Source organism: Euphorbia lathyris, chromosome 7, assembly GCF_963576675.1.
Source record: "Euphorbia lathyris chromosome 7, ddEupLath1.1, whole genome shotgun sequence".
In the NCBI taxonomy this organism is placed as follows: domain Eukaryota; kingdom Viridiplantae; phylum Streptophyta; class Magnoliopsida; order Malpighiales; family Euphorbiaceae; genus Euphorbia; species Euphorbia lathyris.
This window is the reverse complement of record NC_088916.1, coordinates 18735422-18743227: the sequence shown is the minus strand read 5'-3', so window position 1 is coordinate 18743227 and position 7806 is coordinate 18735422. Positions and strand designations below refer to the sequence as shown.

At 32.7% G+C, this 7806-nt stretch overlaps 1 long non-coding RNA gene across 1 annotated transcript; it reads right to left on the bottom strand.

Annotated features, from left to right (window-relative positions):
- Window positions 1-1556: 1556 nt before the first annotated feature.
- On the bottom strand, window positions 1557-3204 carry LOC136235221 (uncharacterized). The gene is made up of 3 exons (XR_010691720.1): window positions 2956-3204; window positions 1836-1925; window positions 1557-1669 (listed from the first exon to the last, which is right to left on the bottom strand). It is a non-coding gene; the product is annotated as an uncharacterized lncRNA (long non-coding RNA).
- Between the last annotated feature and the right edge of the window lie 4602 nt (window positions 3205-7806).

Below are 7806 nucleotides of genomic sequence, written 5' to 3'. Positions count from 1 at the left end.
AAAGTGATTTATATTATGTTGGAACAATATATGTATTATGCTGGAATAATAGAACTATTTTGTTAGAAAAAATGGTACGCTGATTTATTTTGTTGGAACAATATAAGTATTATGTTGGAACAAATGATACACTGATTTGGAACAATTTCGTACGCTGTCGGAACAACGTAAGTATAACAAAAAAATGTGCCCAGAAAATTATCAAAAAATTTCAAAACATGTAAAACATGATTTTAAGAAACTTTAATTCTTGGCGCAAAATGAGATTCCTTACGGTTTTGACTCTACAAATTGTTGAAGCATGTAAAATGGATAAAATTAAGGAACAAGTTTTATTGGGACTAAACCGTAAGAAATCTCGCATCGTTCCAAGAATTAAAGTTTCTCAGAATAATGTTTTACATTTTCTGGAACTGTTTGCAAATTTTCTGGACACTTTTTTTTCGCAAGAAAACGCCCACCCGGATTCCGTTCACCGGAATTTTTTTTAGTTGAGCTTCATGGATCTTAAAATGACCGTCTAATTTAGACGAGTCTAATAGTATAAAACTTTTCGAAAAACGAGGTTAGAAATGTCGGGAAAATGTATTTTAAAGAAAAGAAATAAAACAATTTTCTCTATCCTCACTTTCCTTTTATTTACAAATTTGCCACATTGCCTTTTTCAATTATCATGAAAACTACGTAGTTTTGTTATGTCACACAATAAGCTCATTGTCACAACCCTAACTCCTTGTCACACTGGATCTGACCCATATATATATATATATATATATTAAGGTTAAAAATTAAAATTACTTTAATATCCATAAAAAAAATTATATTTACATGATATATGGGTTAGATGGGTTATATGAGTCGGGTTATATGGGTTCGCTGGTTAGATTGACACGACCCATAGACTCGTCTAAATTATACGGGTTACAACGAATTCGCGAGTCAACCCGCGAACCGACCCGCTTATTTTACGGGTTAGGCATGTCGACCCATTTATGACACAAACCCATTTATCTCAACCCTAATTCGTTTAATTTCCGTGTTACGTGAATCGTGTTATCGTGTTGTAATCCATATTGACAGCCCTAATTTTATCATTATAAATTGTATTATTCCGAGAGTATTTTAGAATTTATCCATACAGTTCTCGAAAATGAATTCCGAATCTCTCCGAGTGTTATTTACTATTCCAGGGTTTAAACCAATTTGATGTTTTTACATATTGAGTTTTTATAAGGTCTTTTTTATAAATAGCAATATCCATATTTTATGCATTGAATCCAAATAAAATCTGTAAAATCATTTAAAATCTCAAAATTTAAAAATAAGCTAGTGTGGTGAAGCTCTTAGCCTAGTGGTTGAGAGTTTACCTATGCCTTGGGAGGTCATGGGTTCGAATCACATCCGGGTCTGGTGGGGATTTTTCTTTATTCTTTAATGTAAGCGCATTGCGCGCCATATAATGCAAATTAATATATATCCACCTCTTGTTGTTTATTAGAATACAGATACCTTGATGACAAAGTTATGGAAATTGTCTATATTAATTTACCAAAACGGTCGGATCCTATGGATAGCTTTGCTTCATCTCTGGAAAATTTAAGAGATGACAGTACGATCGGTCTATATTGCTCAAGAACAGGTTCTACTGAAGCCTTTATCAACTCAGACACTGCTTACAAACATCAAAATTTCGAGACACACATATAGTCCTATCGAAATAATAACACAAACAGTAACTTCAAAATACCAAACTTAGAAATCATTTAATTTCCTATACCTAGAGCTGCATACATCCAATTAAAAGACCGAAAAATGGGATCCAAAACAGTTCTTACCTCATTGAAATAGGGCCAGATCTTTGTAAGATGTTGATTGAGCCAATTCTTACCTCAATGAGTAAGGTGTATCTTTGCTCTATTCCAAACCTTATCAAAACAGAGGAGACATAATGATAAGTCTCTATTTCAGCGATAAAATATCCACTTGTTATGCTATTTGTTAGCCGGTTTGATTGTTATCACGGGTTTATTACTTGTTTTGTGTATTATGCTCCTACAGGGACTTATTATGAAGAAAGGAGCTGGATTGGGATTATTTGGAGCTAATTTGGTTAAAGATAAAATCTGGAGCTGTTTTAAAGATCTGAAGTCGAAACTGGAAGTTAGTCTTGCGCAAGACTAAGAAGCAGACGGGCAGAAATCCAGATAAATCAAGTGCGAATCTGTTCAATTCCATCGCGTTTTCAGATGTCTATTCAAGAGTTTTAAGCCTATAAATCAGGAAGGAAGAAGCCAAGTAGTATTAGGAAGTTAGAATATTTATTTTTTTATAATTAGTTAGGATTTATCTCCTAATTAGGGTTGGAGAACTCCTATAAATAGGAGAGGATCTATCTCTAATAAAAAAATTCCGTTTTATAATCAAAATTCAATTTTAATTCAATTTTCATTCCGTTTTTAGTTTTTAGGTTTAGCTTTTATTTTTATTTTGTTCTCTCTTTCACAAGAGAGAAAGGTTTTTCTCCATGGCTATTCATAGCTAAACTTGTATTTTCAATTAAGGGTTAATTCAAAGAAGGTTTTCTTCATTATTGTGAGACTGTTGTGCTTTAATTCTTATCTTACCGCTTATTTGTTCATTGCATTTTAGGGATTTATTCTCAATTGATTATTCATTCTTCGAATGATAACTGCAGGTCGTTCTTTGAATTGGATTGTCATACGGCTCAATTGGTAAAGTTAGAGTTTTACCTAAACGAACCAATCATAGTAGCAATCGATAATATAAATTAAGTTAGTTTTGTATTTGAAAGAATAGATTCAGATTTGACAACCTAAGGGCTGTGAAGTTATATTTATCTTTGTAGGTTTCGACGCCAATCACATAAGCACTCACATAAAAGTTCTTAAGTAAGCATATGAGATTAGACCAGACAACAGAGATTTAAAGAAATACCTTAATGATTTGAAGACAACAGAGCTTAGATTAGATTCCAGAGGACGAAATCAGTTGATGGACACCGATGGAATATCAGAGAGAGAGAGAGAGAACTTGGGGTGATCTTCTTCCGCCTCACATAGCAATGGCCTTTGTTGCCGTCACAGAGAGAGAACGAAAGGAAAATTAGGGAGCGACTAGGAAGAAGCTAATTTAGGGTTTCCTCACACCAGATTAGCAAAACAGAGGAGATCGGCGGAGGCGTTCACGAGAAAGAGAGAAGAGGCAAGGTAGGGTCAGTAAATTAAAAATAAATAAAAAACAAATTAATGTTTGGCAAACAGGTAAAGAATTGTGTTTGTAAGGGTAAAAACAAAATTAAGAGTTAAATTTTCGATAACAATAAATATTTTGATTTTTTGTAGTGACACTTTTTAAAAGTGTATTTAAAAAAGCGTTGATATAGGGGTTATTTTTTGTAGTGAGATTATACTAAAAGAATTAGTACATGTTTTATTCATATCTAAAATTCACTTCGTTCAAGTTCATATTCTTTTCTAAAATTAGAACACAACCAATCATGTTTGGCAAATAGTTTTTTTTTTAATTAAAGGTTTGAACTATTTTAGAGATTTTAACTAGTCAAAATTTTAATAGTGATGTTTATCGAGAAAATTGTTGAAAGAGTTTATTAGATTCAAAAAAACTAATTTTAAAAAAGCTTAAGAGTTCTTTCAATTAGTTTATTATTGCATGTCTTTTGAATAATATTTTTACCTCTAACTACTACACTTTAACTTCAAATCAAAATTTTATATGTGTCATTATATAAAGAAAATTATTAGTAATCAGCTAAGTTTTACTAAACAAATAAGCAGTTAATCAAATCAGTTAACTAATAATTAATTGCCAAACAGTGCCTTAAAATTACTGCAATGTACTTCTCAATTCGGCCCAATGATTTTGGGTCAATCCTAAAAATCTACAATATCGTTTTTCTTTCGAATAATCATAATAATTTCCACTGATTCTTTAGTCAATTTTGCGAGGTGGACTATATTGACTAGATGTTCAAATTTTTATGAAAGATTCAAGTGATTATTTTATCAAGAAACAATCAATTTCAATAATTTTTGTGCTATTGTGAAAATTAGGCTTCTTGTTTTAACAATAATTATATTAATTATTAGATTTCTTTATTAATTTTAAAATTGTACTTATATATTTATTTATTAATTAATTTAAAATATATTAGTATAGTTCTTAAAAAAATATATTAATATATCAATAGTTTTACCTATTAACAAAACAGAATCATAATTTTATCAAAAAATTAATAATGGTTCCTCATCGTATTAAGATGGTTTGTGGTAGGGCCGGTCCTGGACATTGTTTCGTGAGCATCTGTCTAGTGTCCAAGAAATTAAGAAACCAAAAAAATATTTTTTACATAGTATATATATAAATAAAATCACAGCAGGAGGGTTTTATTACTGTGATTTGGTTTTTCTTGTCCTGCTGTGATTTGTTTTTTTTTCGATTTGGTAAGAAATCTCTTAAAAGGTCATGGGTTCGAGTTTTAGGAGCAGCCTCTTGCCAAATAAATTGGCAGGAGAAGGCCTGCCCCTAGTACACCCTTGTGGTGGGACCCCTCCTCGGACCCTCGCTCAGCGGGGACGCGTAGTGCGACCGGGCTGCCCCTTTGGTAAGAAATCTCTGAACCTAATTTTTATTTTCAATGTTAAATATTTGAAATCTTGTATTCTTCTACTGCTGTGATTTGGGTTTTTTTATTGCTATTTGGTAAGAAATATTTTAACATATAGCAATTACTAATTTAGGGTTTTTTTTAGCAAATAACTTATTTGAGGTTTTTTTAATAGGAATCATAATTTATATTAACAGGTTTTTTAATAGGAATTATAATTTATATTAACAGGTTCATAGCAATTACTGATTTGGGTAATTAATAAAATTTATTTTATTAAGTTTTTCATATTATACTGTTAGCTGCTTTCAAATTTTTTATATTTCCTCAAGTATTTCAATTCAAATATTTATAGTATTTTATATTAGTGTTAGCAGGTTCTAAGTTTTTAATATTTCCTCAAGTATTTCAATTTAATTCAAATCTTTATAGATTATTAATTTTACTCTTCATTTACAATTAAAGGTTATAATATAATTGAAAACTGACTAAAGTTGGCATAATCCAAGTGCTATAATTCCTTTGATATTTTGATTGATTGAGTGATTATTAACTTTTATTTGTAGTTATTATTGTTATTTATAAATTATGATATGCCCTCTAAAATACATTTGTCTGGAAGTGGAAAAAAGAAATAAGAGAATCTGATTTAGAAAATGAAGAAAGTCAATATAGAAAGAGATCCCGAGTGATTTAGAGTAATTTTGATTTTTTTAGCATCTTTTGACGTTGTATTCTTAACTGTTTTGATTTTTTTCATTGCCTATTAATAAAACCGGGCTTAGAAATCGAGGGTTTGTATAATAATAAAAAAAAACAAATGAATTGTCTTGGTTGTGACTGTTGGCTTTGAAATTGCTATATTAAGAATAATGTATATTATTGTCCATTGAAAAAGAAAGAATAATGTGTATATTGTGGTGCCAATGAATGCAATAGAATTTTATATTTGAAGGACAGCTCGGGCGAGCTGGCTCACCCAGCTCGGCGAGCTGACCTGCGGGAATCAGTCAAAAAACTGATTCCCGGCCCCACGATGCCACGATCAAGTCTCATGCTTCCCACCTGCAAAAGGAAACGAATTAGGTCAGATACGGGGTCCGAACTACAACTATAAATAGAACTTTTATCTCGTAAATTAGACATCCTTTCATTCTTGTAAAAACTCTAGGCTTCCCCTTGAAGATGATAAGATATTATTAGTTGTACATATTTTTTAGTTATTGTTTTGAATTAGTCTCAGATATTTTGTATTTCAAAATACCTACAACTGCAACTTCTTATCTCTTTGTAACTATATATACACGATCCATCTAATGAGAATATCATTAAGAGTCAAATACTTTTCGTGGTATCAGAGCCTAAGTGGTTTTACAACTCTGTTTCTCTCTCATCGTTCTTTCCCCTTTTTTTCTCCTTTTCTCTATATTTGACTCTTAATCAGCTTTCATGGCAACCAACGGTACCACTGCTGCCAACTCAAGCTTCGCCTCCACCATTATTTCTGCTGCTCCTTCCGTCAATTTATCTCATCAGCTATCCCTAAAATTGATTCCAACAAATTTTGTGCTATGGAAAACTCAAATTATGCCTATTCTCCATGGCCACAATCTCACTGATCATATCGATTCCACCATTCCTTCACCATCTGCAACACTTGTTGGCGGTGCCCATAATCCCGATTACAAAGATTGGTATCAAAAAGATCAGTTGGTTCTCAGCTAGATAATCTCATCTGTATTTGTGGGTGTATTACCTCAATTAGTTGGTGCTAAAACTGCTTGTGATGCCTATCAAAAACTTGTCAAAGCATACTCGGTTGGCTCCCGGTCTCAAATACGAGATCTGAAATACCAGCTTCATAATCTTAGAAGAGAGAATGACAGTATCTCTTCTTATCTCCAGAATGCTAAGCATATCAGCGATGAACTTGCTGCTCTCTGTCACCCGATCTCTGATGAACACTTGGTTAAAGCTGTGCTCAATGGCCTAGGGCTTGCGTATAGACCTTTTGTTCGTGCATTAGAAGCATGTTTGGAAACTATTTATTATGATGACCTTGTTGGATTACTACTCAACGAAGAGCGACAATTGGCTCGTGAAAATGTTCCTCTCTCTTTTTCACCTACTGTAAACTACTCTGCTAGAGGTTCTATGCGTGGTCATGGACGTGGGTGAGGCAATTATTCTGGCACATCCGCTCGGTCACCTCAGACAGTATCTGCACCCTTGGATATAGCTACCGTGACTTGTCACAATTGTAGGGGAGCAGGTCATATATCTCGACAATGTCCCTCTCCTAAATTTAACCGGAACACTCGCAACAATCTTAAGCCTTCTTCCAATCTTGCTGCAACATCAACCCCAACCAAAACGGACTGGCTTGTTGATTCAGGAGCTACTCACCATCTAACTGCTGATCTTGAAAATCTCCATGTTCACAGTGAATATGACAGACCAGAGGAAGTTACTGTAGCTAATGGTTACACAATCCCCATATCTCATGTTGGTACTTCTAAGTTCACTGTTTCTAATTCTCCTCTCAAATTTCAAGATGTCCTTTGTGTTTCGAATACAGTGCACAATCTCTTATCTGTTTCTTCTTTAACTCGTTCAAATCCTATATCTGTTGAGTTTTTTGCTAACTATTTTATTTTGAAGGATTTGAAGACACAGAAGGAAATTCATCGAGGCACAATTAGCAATAGCCGTTACACTTTGTCCCTTCCACCAAGAGCTCTGCATCATGCACAAGCATTTAATATTTCTTTACCATTGTGGCATGCTCGTCTTGGACATGCTAACTTTCCAACTGTTAGAAAAACTTTATCCATAAATAAAATTGCTTACAATAAAAGGTAACATTTTTTCATCAACAAAGCAACACGTTTAATACTAACAATATGTTGCTTTTGTTAACTAATGACAACATTTTGTAGTTGAATGCAACACTTATATTCAAACAAATGCAACACACTTTTAAAGTAAATGCAACACTTTCTAAGCAATAAGCAACACAATACTTTTATACCTTAGCAACGTTTGCTTTCAGTAAAGGCAACATTTAGTGACCTATAGCAACACTCTATTTTTTACAAATGCAATGATTTTAGCAAATGTAACATTTTTTTTACTAAAGCGTTATCTTTTACAAAAGCAAC